General features: G+C 41.4%; 1 protein-coding gene and 1 pseudogene across 3 annotated transcripts in view; one reads left to right on the top strand and one right to left on the bottom strand.

Annotated features, from left to right (window-relative positions):
* LOC105756538 (heterogeneous nuclear ribonucleoprotein A3 pseudogene) overlaps nt 1–1,030 on the bottom strand; it is a 114,638-nt pseudogene extending 113,608 nt beyond the window's left edge.
* The window catches only part of AOPEP (aminopeptidase O (putative)), a 473,908-nt gene that overhangs the window by 242,917 nt on the left and 217,330 nt on the right, over nt 1–13,661 (top strand). The gene's annotated exons all lie outside the window — the stretch shown is intronic.

The following is a 13,661-nucleotide window of genomic DNA, read 5'->3' on the forward strand; positions in this document are numbered from 1 at the left end:
TTCAGTGGAATTCTAAGCAGCCTTTAAAAAGAATGAGGTAGGTCTGCATATGGGAGAAGTTCCGAGATACTTAGAAATAAGGTGCAATGTCAGCATATGTTTGTCCTTATTTATGTGAAAACATTCTCTGGAAAGATTCATAATAAGCTTTTAACAATAGCTACCTTGAGGAAGAAAGACTGGAAGCGAAGAACTGCTAGAAAGAGATTTCCTCTTTAATTGCTATTTTACAGTATGCACCTGCTGTGTTAATTATTAAAATTTAAAAACAAAAAAATAGGAACAAAGTATGGCCAACCTTTTTCAATAAACATTACAGAGTTTTAAAACTTACATTGCTTTAGTCCCAAATTACTGTCTCTGTAACTAGTATTAACTCAGCAAGTTAAAATAAATTTAGCCAAAAGCAGAGACTTGGTGCATTAGTTAATCTGTATAGCCTTTTTCCTCCCTAAAAAATATGTAGATTCAGTTGGGCTTTTCAAGATACTAAACATAGTTCATGTATTCCCAAGGACTTGGAGGAACTTGAAAGGATTAGAGGAACCCAGCTTGGGAACCACTCTTACAATACGAAGAGCACTGGGCTAGGGGTTAGGGAATGAAAGCCACCACTAACTACTCCCTGCCACCAGCTAGCTAGCTGTGTGACTTTAGCAAAGACCCTGACCCTTTCTGAGCCTGACTTTTCTCCTCTGTAAAATGAAACTATTGGAGAAAAGATGATGGCAAAAGATCCTTCTGGCTATCAAATTGTTTGATTTATTAATACTCCAATCTGTAAACTTTCAGCGGCACCAAAGCAATGGTGATGACCACGGTAGCCTGCTTATGTAAAAATTATTTCTCAAATTGCACTTTCAAGGATGAAAACAATGTCATTCCCATGTTCTGATGACACTTTATTAAGGACTGGTTGTTCTTCATCGCTCATGGAGGTGATCTTGGAGCTGCTTTTTCTCACCATTTCTGAGCCTTTCAGGTATTTCCTCTGCTTCTCTTTCATGATCATCATCATCATCATCATCATCTTCCTTGTTTAGCACTGCTTCTGCCCTCATTGGAGCCCTGGTAGCCTAGTGGTTAAGAGCTCGGCTGCTAACCAAAAAGTCAGCTGTTCGAATCCACCAGCCGCTCTTTGGAAACCCTATGGGGCAGTTCTACTCTGTCATATAGGGCCGCTATGAGTTGAAATCGACTTGACAGCAACGAGTTTGGGTTTTTTTTGGTTTTTGTATTTTGTTTTTTCTCTTTTCTGCCCCCATATCACATCAAGAAGGTGTTTTATGGTACTTGGTTAGAAGATATAATGGAAAACAAACTATTATCTTTGGAATAGTATTCAATACTAATAATTCTTTGAAACATTTTTCTCTGCGTGTCTATATCTTAGTCAACTTTCAATTTTCCACCTAAGTGAGGAGAGTGGGAAGTGTAGATAATCCTGCTGTCATCTATATTTGGCTTTAAACTGTGTTTTCTACTTGACTCTGAGTTCTGGATATAGCTGAGATTCTGGGAATTGACTTTAAACAAAATCATGAAGCCTCACAGTGAAGATACATCTGACTCACAAGTAAATAGGAAGCTTTCCAGGTTCCCCGTTTTTCAGACCTTGCCCAACTCTTTACTGTAATAGTTCCATGCTTGGATTAGTCCACTTTCTCTCAGATCTTGGTAAAACTGACCAGTCCAGCATTCCCTTGTGTCAGGAGGTGGTTACCATTTGGCCTTCTATTTCTAATTCATGCAAAGTTGAGTAAATAGTGTGAAATATCACTTGTGTAAAGTGGTTAGGTGTGAGACATTATCAAAACAAATAATTAAGCAGAATGTGGTACCCACTGTCAATAAACAGGGAATCAAAATTTCATAATCTTCTCTGAGTCATGTGTAGTTGGCTTATATTTATGGCATTTTCCACTTTTTAATGGGGGATGACAAAAAGAGTATTCAAACTTGCTCAAATTAAAAAAGAATTGATTACTTTCCCTTCTATGTCCCCATAACCCTCAATACATTCTTTCATTGTAGGAATTTTAATAACCTAACACAGCATATCCACAGCGACCCCACAGGACAGAGTAGAACTGCCCCGTAGGATTTCCAAGGAGTGGCTGGTGAATTCAAACTGCCGACCTTTTGGTTAGCAGCCTGAGCTCTTAACCACTGTGCCACCAGGGCTCCATAGCATAGCATAACATGGCAAATGTTTTTAAACGGGAAGAGAGGCACTGTTCTTATTCATCCTTGAATCCCCTCCACCTGGCCAGTGTCCCATCTATGGTCAGTGTTCATTTGATACTTGTTAAATGAAAAGGTCACTCCAAATGTGGGATTAACCCTTAGGTCCTTTGGATTTCCACCTGCTTCTCAGTGTCTCACACACATTTTGCTGTCCACAAGTAAAAAAAACCTAGGTTTGCCAACTACTTTCACCTAAAATGCATTTCCTTGTTACTTAGAAAAGTGCTTCTAAAACTTTAATGTGCATATAAATCTACTGGGGGATCTTGCAGAAATGCAGTTTTTGATTCAGTAGTTGGGGAGGGGGGCCCAAGATTCCTCATTTCTGATAAGCTCCCAGGGAATGCCGATGACCCTTGTCCCAGACCATACTTAGAGTACCAAGAACTTAGAGCTGACTCGTGTGTCCTGAGAGCTGATTTGTTATTCTGTTCACTGACTGTTTAAGCAGAGAAGACACACTTTCGTTTCCCAGTGAATATGTCATTTAATATTTCCTTGACATCTACACAGAAAGGGGTGAGGAAGATTTAATAGGGTTCAGTGTGAATGATGTTCAGAAGGTGAGAAAGAAAATAATAAAGCTGGCTGGATTTTGCTTTATATGCTGTGCCTCAGCTCAGCAAACAGATCCTTAGTGGAGGTTGTGTGAGCGGGGTCAGCTGTTAAAACACTGGTTACTGTGGGGGTGAAACATCGCAGCTGTTTAATGTCTCGCGTAATATCACAATCCCATTTAGGACTGGAAGCATAGAAATGTATTGTATCTGAAAGAAACTGCAAGAGGTGGTATTTTAGACAGGCAGGTGGCAATTGCCCACTTGGGAATTTACCCAAGACATCAGCAGTAGTGATTTGTGTGACTTATCTTCTACAAAGATGTGTTTATCTACCTCTTTTGCCACAGTTGAGGTACATTTTTTGCTCCTCAGCTTCCTAGTATTTCTTAGACAGAAATACATTTTTCTTTTTAGTCATTTGGAAGAAGAAAACTCAAAGCCCTTTTTTTTTTTTTAATCTCTCCTTGATAGCTTTTCATTTCAGTTCCTTGAAGTAGCTCTGTTTGTTTGCTTATGTTTTAAAGCCTGTGACAAGGCAGCAAGCCACGGTTACAGGGAAATGGTAGCAAATCGATCTGTGGTCAAACACAGCAGGCGGCCGCCTCAGCGTCTCTTCACAATAATTGAATTGGTTGAAGATACATGGAAATCCAAACTAGATACACTTTTTAAAATATCACTAAAATGCTTGTGATTGCCATTTGATGGCTGCACACTATAACTACTCAATTTAGCCTCCTTGCATCTGAAAGGATGCTTTTGGCTGCATCTTCGGTTGAGCTGCCCCGAGTCCAACTAAATTAACCTCTCCGAAACTAAAGGAGGAGAAATCAAATGACCTGGGGCCGGGAAGTCTAACCAAGGCATTCATGTATGAAAAATGTGTGGAATACCAGCTATGTTCATGGGACCGGAAATTCTAACAGTTTCTTTGCAAAGTGGCTGTGATGTTCATTAGCAGTTATTGTGTGGGGATTGCATTAAATAGCTGTCCCAAGTCCCCCAGATAATGAAGAGATGAAATGGAGTATCCTTTGGATCAAGAAACTAAGACTCAAATATAGAAAAGAGAAAAAAGGTAAAAATTTGATTAAAAATTTTAGCTTAATCAAAACAATAAAAATCCATGTTCATCTGTCATTTCTTTTCTGTAGTTATACTTAGAGGACAGCCTTGTCATTCAAATGAGACAATTGAGTCCTTATTGGAAAGCTGCTCACCTTACTCTTCTATCTAGAGATAGAAACCTCAGGCCCAGAGAAGTAAAGAACTTGCCTTGATGTCACACAGCTACCATCCACTTGAGCCAGGATTTGAACTCAAGTATGTCTAGCCTGACCAGTAAGCTGTGAGTTCTCAAGGGGACTAGGTATCATTTGGAGCTGCTTTCAAAAAATCACAGGGAAGCATTGTAAGGGCTCTCCTTCTCAAACGGTAGGTAGAACCCTGAACATCAGCATTGCCTACCCTTTTGTTCTCTTCAGGCTTTTTTAAAAAAGAAGTCTGCCATGATTGTGGAACATGATGGTCTTGGTTAAAATAACCTTTTTATCACAGTCACAAAGAAGATTCTGTCATTATATAATTCATACCTTAAAAAAATTTCAATTTGCTCTAATTAGTCTTGTAGGACTGAGTAAGTTCTAAAGTTTCTTCTAGGACTTCAATTTTATTTTTCAAGATTCTTTTCTCATCCGTCTCAAATCCATACATTTGAGTTATAGCACCCCCTCTTTATTAGGTCTTTATAGAATTTCTAGTAGTTTGGAAGGCATTGAATGTACTAGCATCATAGCACATATTTCAGCTGCACTATTAGCATTCTAGCTCAGGGGAGTTTATTGTTGCAGTTTTAGTCATTATGGTACAGTCCTGTTTAATATTGCATGATCCGTGGGTTGCCATGAACTTGGTACAGATTGGAGTGCTGATATAACATGAAGTGAAGCACCTTGTCTGAATGTTGCTTTTGTTTTGTGTTTAACAAATTAGTATGTTGACATTTGTCACTGACGGATTTCATTATTTGCTGAAAGGGTTTTAGGGGGTTTGACAGCATGAATGGTTTGTCCTACAGACTTTTGAGAGTTGATAAAAGCATCTTTGTTCTTTGTACAAAAGCACAACAGATATCTTATTGATGGGCACACAGAAAGGGATGGCTTATGTAGCTGCCACATAAAATAAATGAAGAAAATAATTTTTGAGTTGCTGCCTATGCTTTTATATGATTTTCTTCCCCTCATCCTCTTTTTCCCGATCAAAGAATGTGTTTCATTTGTCTCCAGTAACAAGCTCAAGAGCAACCAATAATCTTTTAGTAAATTTAAAATATTGCTTTCTTTACACACCACTTATACACTGTTTATGAAAGGTGATTTTAAAACTTTATAGAAGCAGTTATTGTGTGGGGATTGCATTAAATAGCTGTCCCAAGTCCCCCAGATAATGAAGAGATGAAATGGAGTATCCTTTGGATCAAGAAACTAAGACTCAAATATAGAAAAGAGAAAAAAGGTAAAAATTTGATTAAAAATTTTAGCTTAATCAAAACAATAAAAATCCATGTTCATCTGTCATTTCTTTTCTGTAGTTATACTTAGAGGACAGCCTTCTCATTCATATGAGACAATTGAGTCGTTGTTGGAAAGCTGCTCACCTTACACCTTTGCCCCAACCCTGTTAAAACTCATCATAAAAGATAATCTGGGACACACACACACACACACGCACACGCACACACACACACGCACACACACGACTTCCAGTAAAAGCTGCAGTGGAAAGCTACAACGAATGAAATCTATCAACAATCAGATAATAGCACCCATCACTAACAACTGCCAACGCTCGCTCAGACTAAAGCAGTCAGACACTATGAGGAACCATCTATCATCCCTGTCATTTCAGCCATGGCTGGGGAGCAGGACGCCAGAGACGTGGGGGTGCAGAGGATGAGAGGGAGTAGCACAGAGTGCATTGGGGTGCTGATACAGTCATGACCCTACATTTCTACTACGAAAAGCTGGAACCAAGAGAGAAAGAAGTGATTTTACTCAATAAAGAATAAAGAAGTATTTTTTTTTTTTCATTGAATGGCTCCCCTGCTAGATGTCCTCCTATCCATGAGGATCCTTTTGCTCATTAATGCTCACCCAAGCATCTAGCACAGTGCCTAGCACATAGTAAATATGTGCTGAATGAATGAATGGTTCAACATCAATATCTGCCTTCTGCATTGAATTTCTGTGCCCGGAATGACATCACAGGTGACCGTGGAACCAAAGCTTGTCCTACTATGTGCATGCTCAGAGTGGAGTGGCACTAGAAAGAAGAACTGGGCTTGAGTTCCCACTCTGCCACTTACTATTTTGCTGTCCCAGATCCGTGGTCTCCTCTTTCTGAGCCTCCGTTTTCTCATCTGAAGGGAGAAAACTGCACAACCCTCACATAACTGTGGGGGTTCAATTAAAAAGAGAGAGAAAAGATGGATGTAAGGGCCTTTAAACATTATAGGAGCATTACTATTCACTTTCTTCATTGAAAGATTCCCCTTCTGGGTGGGGGTCACAGATAGGAGAGTTAATTTGCTAGAGAAAAATACAGTTTTGTGAGTGACAAGTTTTGTTTTTGTTGTTTTTTTAAAATCAAGCTTAACTGGTTTCTCAAAGACATAGGGAAGAAGCAAAGCACCAACCATGTGTGGACCCTTGTGGACAAATCTGCCTTGTGATTTCTTCTCACTGTTCCTCAGTTGTTTCCTTAGCTATTGCCACAGGGTCCTTGTCTGCAGAGAATAAAACCGATGAACTGAGAGATGGAGTGGTTAACTCAGGTCCCAGTACAGGCAAGGTTGCTGTGCTTTCGAGGTGGGCCCTTTCTGTAGACAGTGTTTGCTGGGCCTGTAGCTCCTCTCCAGATTCTCATTGGATCCCAGAGGCCAGAACGGAGAAGCTCATCCAGGGTACAGAGTACACTATAAAGTGTACCCAACACGACACCTCAGGTTGTTTTCTATGGGATAAGATACCTGGCTTTGTGCCCTTACACAGATGCCCCTGTGCACACATGCACTCACACCTCACACACACAAACCAGCCTCCCCAGACACTTCTTCCCAAGAGCTCTGGGTTGCAGCCTTGTTGGCCACCCTCAAACCTTCATTGCAAACTAGAATTCGAGGTCCTTTCTCCTCTGAGTAGCTGACATAGGTGTAGGGAGTTACTTTTTGAAGGCATTGTGGATAGAGAGTGGGCTGCCCTGAAAACGAGGACTAGTCACCAGCTAGCTCTGAGCCTCAGTTTCCTTGTTTGCTGTTGGGAAGTAGAGGTTATACTAAACGGCCTTCAAGTTCCTTTGCAGTTCTAAGATCCTTTGAACTCCAGTTTTCCTTCTTTCCAATTTATGGAAATCATTTTCCCCATTTTCCTGAGAGGGGAAGTATAAGACACCAGGCTGTCTCTGGCAACTGCCAAAGTGGCTGTTTTCTAGTGGAAAGTCAGCTTCCTTCTCAGGTTGCTTAACATAGCAGAAGCTTCTCGAGAACAGAGAAGCCCAATGTTTCCCTCTCATTTTTTGACGTCATTTGCCTGTGGGTGGGTTCCCATCTGCTGCCGCCTCTCCAACCACACTAAATTTTATTGCACAGATCTAAAAAACACACCTCTGCGTGGCAGGCCACCTAAAGAAGCAATTTAGATCAGGAGCCCCTACGCTTAGCTGTGGCGGAGAGAGTACTGGTCCAGCGGCTAACCGTGCCAGGATCCCGTCTTACTGAGAGAATTAGCCATCCTCCCCTTCCCGACACCCCTGCCTATAAAAGCGGAATGTTCACTTTAACTATCTCATGGGCATTTGAAGAATCAATTCCAAACACTGACTTGAAAGCACTTATCAATCTAAGAGCATGTGTGGGGTTGAGCAAAGGGAGAAGGGAGCTAACACTGGGGTGTGCTTACTGTGCAAGATACTGGGGTGGGCACTTGACTCTTCTCTCATTTAACTCGGCCGTATAACCGTCATACACAAAACGGTCAAATAGTTGGTTTTTAAGCCACTAAGAACCTAAAGTTTATCAAAGACGACAGTGAACGAGCAGCAGGAGAGAAGGAGAAACTGACCTACCATAAGCCCCAGTGGAGCTAAATGTTTTTGGCATTCACGCAAAGTTTTAAAATTTGATTATGTTCATTTACAATGCAGAAATATGAGGCATTGAAAATATATTCGTTAAGACACATATTTTGCCCTTTTGGTGCTTTTAAATGGCAGAGCTTTCAGCTGAGTGATTGCAAATCTAGACGCTATTAAATAACAGAGATGTTAATCTTATTCCAATATTTTCCTTTCTAAGTTAAAAATAAATTTGCCCTCTGTCCTAGTACATTTTTAGGTGATTAGTCTTCAAATGTGTAATAGGTGGTAAATTCAGACAAACTGAACTTGGTCGCCAATATAAGCAAACTTCCTCATGACATTATGGAATAAAAACATACTTAGTTTGGTCTCCCCCGCTTTGGGGCTTCCATTGCCTGGTAACGTGAGCAGCATTCGCAGTGAGACTCCTGTGGAAATCATGCCCCACAAAAACGGTGACTCAGGCCTGTTCTCAGGAGAACTGAGGTAATGGCTATTAATATTTTATTTCATACATTATAGTGTTTGCAAAAGCAAACACACTGTAGTTAAGGTTACGTACATTAAAGCTCCAGTTTTCCTTCATGTCAAGCTTTCTTTCCACAGATGTGTTCAACCCAAAGTTTGAGCCTTAAAAAAAAAAAAAGAACAAGAGAGAAAACTTGAAAACTATTAGGTAAATCACTATAGTTATATAACTGAAAAATATGACACCTTCTATGCTTAGAGATTTGTATGAAATGGCTTCTTGTTTGTTATTTTCCTCCTATGTGAAACCGGTGGACAGAGAAAGCGACTGTGGTTGAGACTTTCCTCAAGGGTAGCCCTTTGTCTGCAGAAGAAAAGGCCCGTCTTACCAAAGTGAATGTCTTAGTTATCGGCTGTTCTCACACAGTGTCACGCCTGTCTCAGGAGCATTTTGTGCCTGTGACTAAAGAGGGTGGCACACACGGATTTCTGCACCGGTCGCCACAAGCTTCTAGCTTTGAGTGAGTCGCCGATTTCAAGCAAGAGGCCTCCGGGCTCGGCTGTGACTGGGATTTTGTAAAATAGATCTGAATAAAATGTCTTGGGGACTTCGGTCTGACGTGTGTCAGCTGCGCGCGTAGGTGCTCCCATCCTGCGGTTCAAAGGACGCTGGCTCTCTGGTGTTCGTTTTCTCAGTGGTAGGATGGGGCAGGACGGGTTTGTTCCAGCCACTAAGATCCTTTCTGGATGGAATGTCCAGGGATTCCACAACCGGTCCCGCACCTTCCCAGTTTCAGTGTTAACTCATCTCTGCAGCCCAGCCCGTCTCCAGCCTCTTAACGCCAGCTGCCAGACTGCTGTGAGCCGATTCTGAGCAGGACTTTGAATCAGAAGTATCACTGCGGCGGTTTTGTTTTTCTTCCCCCCATGGACTATTTTCTTCTCCTAACAGAGCTCCCCACTCTCTCACCTCTCCTCCTTACCTCTAGTTCTCCATCAAAATGGACCTGTTCTTCCAAACTCCCTGAGGAACGAGATTACTGGGCTGAGGGCTGGGGACCATGGCCTCAGGGGACATGTAGCTCAATTGGCATAAATATAAATAAAATGTTCTACATCCTACTTTGGTGAGTAGCGTCTGGGGTCTTAAAAGCTTATGAGGGGCCATCTAAGATACTCCACTGGTCCCACCCCATCTGGAGCAATAGAGAATGAAGAAAACCAAAGACACAAGGGAAAGATTAGTCCAAAGGACTAATGGACCACAACTGCCACAGCCTCCACCAAACTGAGTCCAGTACAACTAGATGGTGCCCGGCTACCACCACTGATTGCTCTGACAGGGATCACAATAGAGGGTCCTGGACAGAGCTGGAGAAAAATGTACAACAAAATTCTAACTCACAAAAAAAGACCAGACTTACTGGACTGACAGACTGGAGAAACCCTGAGAGTATGGCCCCCAGAGTCACTCCTGATGTTCACCCTTCAGCCAAAGATTAGACAGGCCCGTAAAACAAAACAAGACTAAAGGGGCACATCAGCCCAGGGGCAAGGATGAGAAGGCAGGAGAGGACAGGAAAGCTGGTAATGGGGAACCCAAAGTTGAGAAGGGTAGAGTGTTGACATGTCATGGGGTTGGCAACCAGTGTCACAAAACAATATGTGTATTGTTTACTAAGAAACTGATTTGCTCTGCAAACCCTAATCTAAAGCACAATTTAAAAACAAAAAACAAAAATGAACCCGTTCTTTTTCCTAGAACCCTACCTGGCAGCCTGGATTCCCTGGCTGGTATAAACAGTTAACACAATCATCTGCTAACAAAAGTTGGAGGTTAAAGTCCACCCAGAGGCACCTTGGAAGAAAAGCCTGGTGATCTACCCCCAAAAATCATTCACTGAAAACCCTACGGAGCACAATTCTTCTCTGATACACATGGGGTAGCCATGAACCGTAGTCACCTTCGTGGCAGCTGGTTTTTACCTGGCAGCCTACTAAACAGATATCCATGCATGCTCTCTTTGTGGGGAGTGGTTATGAAAAAGTGTACTGTCTCTTACCCAGACCCTTTGACAATATAATGCCTTAATCCACTGGGGATGGTTGACTCCAATGGGGATGGGTCGAGCACTATGGCCAAGTGGTGCACTGAAATCATACTGCCCCATTAGGACCCAGGTTCTCTGCAGTGATGCCCCACCTCATTTTCCCTGGCTTACAGGTGTGGGCGTGGATCCTAGTGGCCTTGTGGCTTGCAGCAGGTCAGCTGCAGGTCCCCTCGGGCCTCCCTTGAGGGTTGGGGGTGATTGCTGCTCCAGTCTTCCTGCCCTGGCCACTGTAACCTGCTTTTGCTGTCGACTTGAGCAACTGACTTTAATCCAAGGCACCTGGCTTCACATTGAGCAGGCAAAGGGCAGGGGGGCACTGATCTATGGTCCAGCTCTGTCTGAGGACAGCAAAGCGTTGCCTGGACCTGCCATCTGCACTGTTCTATGGTGAGATGCAGCAGTGTGTCTAAGTCTCCATTGCTCGAGAACTATGGAAATTTCTCTAGATCTTGTGTCAGCTCCTGACATTTCTGCAGAGAAGAGCCTTGCAGGGTGGGGTCAGTCTATTAGGATGAGCCATAGGAAATTGCCTGTTTTTGTAGGTTGTAATTTTATATGGTTCAACCTAAAAGTTGAAAAGGGTAAGAGCCTTCTGATGTTATGTTTGCCTAATAAACATGCTGCTTTTTGCCTAGAATATTTTGGTGTTGTTAGTTGCCACTGAGTCAGCCCCCGACTCATGGCAACTCCATGCACAAAACGCTGCCTATACCTGTGCCATCCCCATGATTGGTTGCAGATCGGACTATTGTGATCGATAGGGTTTTCACTGGCTACATTTCAGAGGTAGATTGCCAGGATTTTCCTCCTAGTCCATCTTAGTCTGGAAGCTCCACTGAAACCTGTTCAGCATCATAACAACACGTATGCCTCCAATGATAGATAGGTGGTAGCTGTGCATGAGGTGCACTAGCCAGTGATCAAACTAATTTGATTGGTTTCCCACAATTCTACCACTGAACGACCAATGCCCTCATAGAGTATTATGTTACAGAATTAATAAAAATAGCAAATCTTTTACTTCACATTAGGTGGGGAAAACATCAATAGTCTACATAAAAAGACTCAACAGCAATGGGTTTGGTTTTTATTTATTTATTTATTTTATTATTACCACTACTCCTTATGCTGTTATTATGACTACTATGATTTGGGGTCACTTTAGAAACAATTTCTAGAGATGAGGGGGTTGCTAAACCATCCTCTGAGAGGCATCACTACCCTGGCCCTTGTTATGGTGCCTGGTCTTCCACCTTTGGAAATAATTATTTAAAATGAGCTCTCCCCTCCCCCTCATTCTTTTTTTTTTTTTTTTAAATAATATTTTATTGTGTTTAAGGTGAAAGTTTACACAGCAAATTAGGTTCCCTTTTATCAATTTCTATACAAATTATTCAGTGATATTGGTTACATTTTTCACAATGTGTCATCATTCTCATTCGTTCCGTTCTGGTTATACCAATTGCAGTACTCTAGTCTCCCTGCCCCCTTACCTTCTCATCTTTGCTTTAGAGTAATTTTTGACCATTTGGTCTCATATAGATGATTTTTTTAAGGGAACTCATTACTCACATGTAGTATTCTTTATTTTATGAGCAAATCTGTTATTTAGCTAAAAGGTGACCTCAAGGGATAATTCCTGTTTAAGGTTTAAAGAGTATGTCAGGGTGATAGCCTCGAGGAGTCCTCCACTCTCAGCCGGTCCAGTAATCCTGGACTTTTTAAGAATTTGAGTTCTGTCCCACATTTTTCTCCTGTTCTATCAGGATCCATCTATTGTGGCCCTGATCAGAATGGTTGAGAGTAGGAGCTGGGCACCATCTAGTTCTTCCGGTCTCAGTAGATGAGGCTGTGGTTTGTATAGACTTTTAGGCTTGTAGACTAGTTTCTCCTCTGAATCTTTGGTTTCTTTCTTTCTCTTTTCCTCTGGACAAGTAGAGACCAATAGTTGTATTTTAGACAGCCACTTGCAAGCTTTTAAGACCCCAGATACTACTCATCACATACACTTCATGAATTATACTATGCCAATTGACTGAGTTGTTCCATGAGACTGTGGTCCTAAGCCTTCAAATCCAGAAAAACAATCTCACAAGGTGTTTGGTTATGTCTAAAAAGTGCCTGTAACTGTGTCCCCTATGTGTTTTATTATATATATGAATATACATGCATGTACACATGTGCCTGTATGTACATATGCCTATAGATACATCTATCAGTGCACATATATGTACCCACATGTTCATACTCATACACATATATACCTATATACATATTTGTGTAACCATACACATAGTTTTTGGTGTTGTTGCAAAATTATATTTGTCATGTCCTTACCAAAAATGTTCTTTTCTCCTGTGTACTACTTAGTGACATCATTTACTTTGGTCAAGCTGTGTGCACTTCACCCACATTTGATAGTACCTTTCCCATTACCAAAAATAACAAGTGTCTACTACCTCAAGAGCCCTTCCCCCCTCACCACAACCCATGCCTGGTAACCACCAAGGAGCATTGGTGTCTGTATATATCTATTTTTTAATTTATATTGATTTTATCTTTGAATTTAAAAAAAAAAAAAAACCCACCAATGCCAGCAAGAGGCAAAGTTTATAAATTTGAACAAATGTATAAACAGACAACCCAGGCCCTCTTAAGTAATTTGCCACATAGAAACAATCCATCTGTATAGGAAAAACCATCAAATCAGAATCTGTGATGTGTGCCAATGAGAGGAAGGATTGTCGTCCTTGACCCTGTGTTTAGTTCCTCAAAATTAAAACCTTGGGTCTATTCTAAGCTGTCAAGCAAGCAGAGTAAGAATTGCTGTCTGTAGGTTCCCGCAGCTTGTTTTCCATGACTCATAATGGCTTCTGGAAGAAGCTCTCATTCCCTTCCTCTCGTAGGTCAAATGAATGTTCTTTAGCTAATTTTCATCAACCAGTCAGCATTCCTACTGCTTTTCTGTTGTGCATCCTCAGCTCGACCCACACATTTACCAGTTTACTCATTCTCAAAATAGAGTTCGGAGTATTCTTCAGAACAGTTCAGTCCAAATTGTCCAGAGAAATTCAAAGAGATAATTGTGTATGTTGATCTCACTGATGCATTGCAGATGTGACTTCTCATTCTGGAACTG

The sequence above is a fragment of the Trichechus manatus genome, unplaced genomic scaffold, assembly GCF_000243295.1.
Source record: "Trichechus manatus latirostris isolate Lorelei unplaced genomic scaffold, TriManLat1.0 scaffold00082, whole genome shotgun sequence".
NCBI classification, from domain to species: domain Eukaryota; kingdom Metazoa; phylum Chordata; class Mammalia; order Sirenia; family Trichechidae; genus Trichechus; species Trichechus manatus.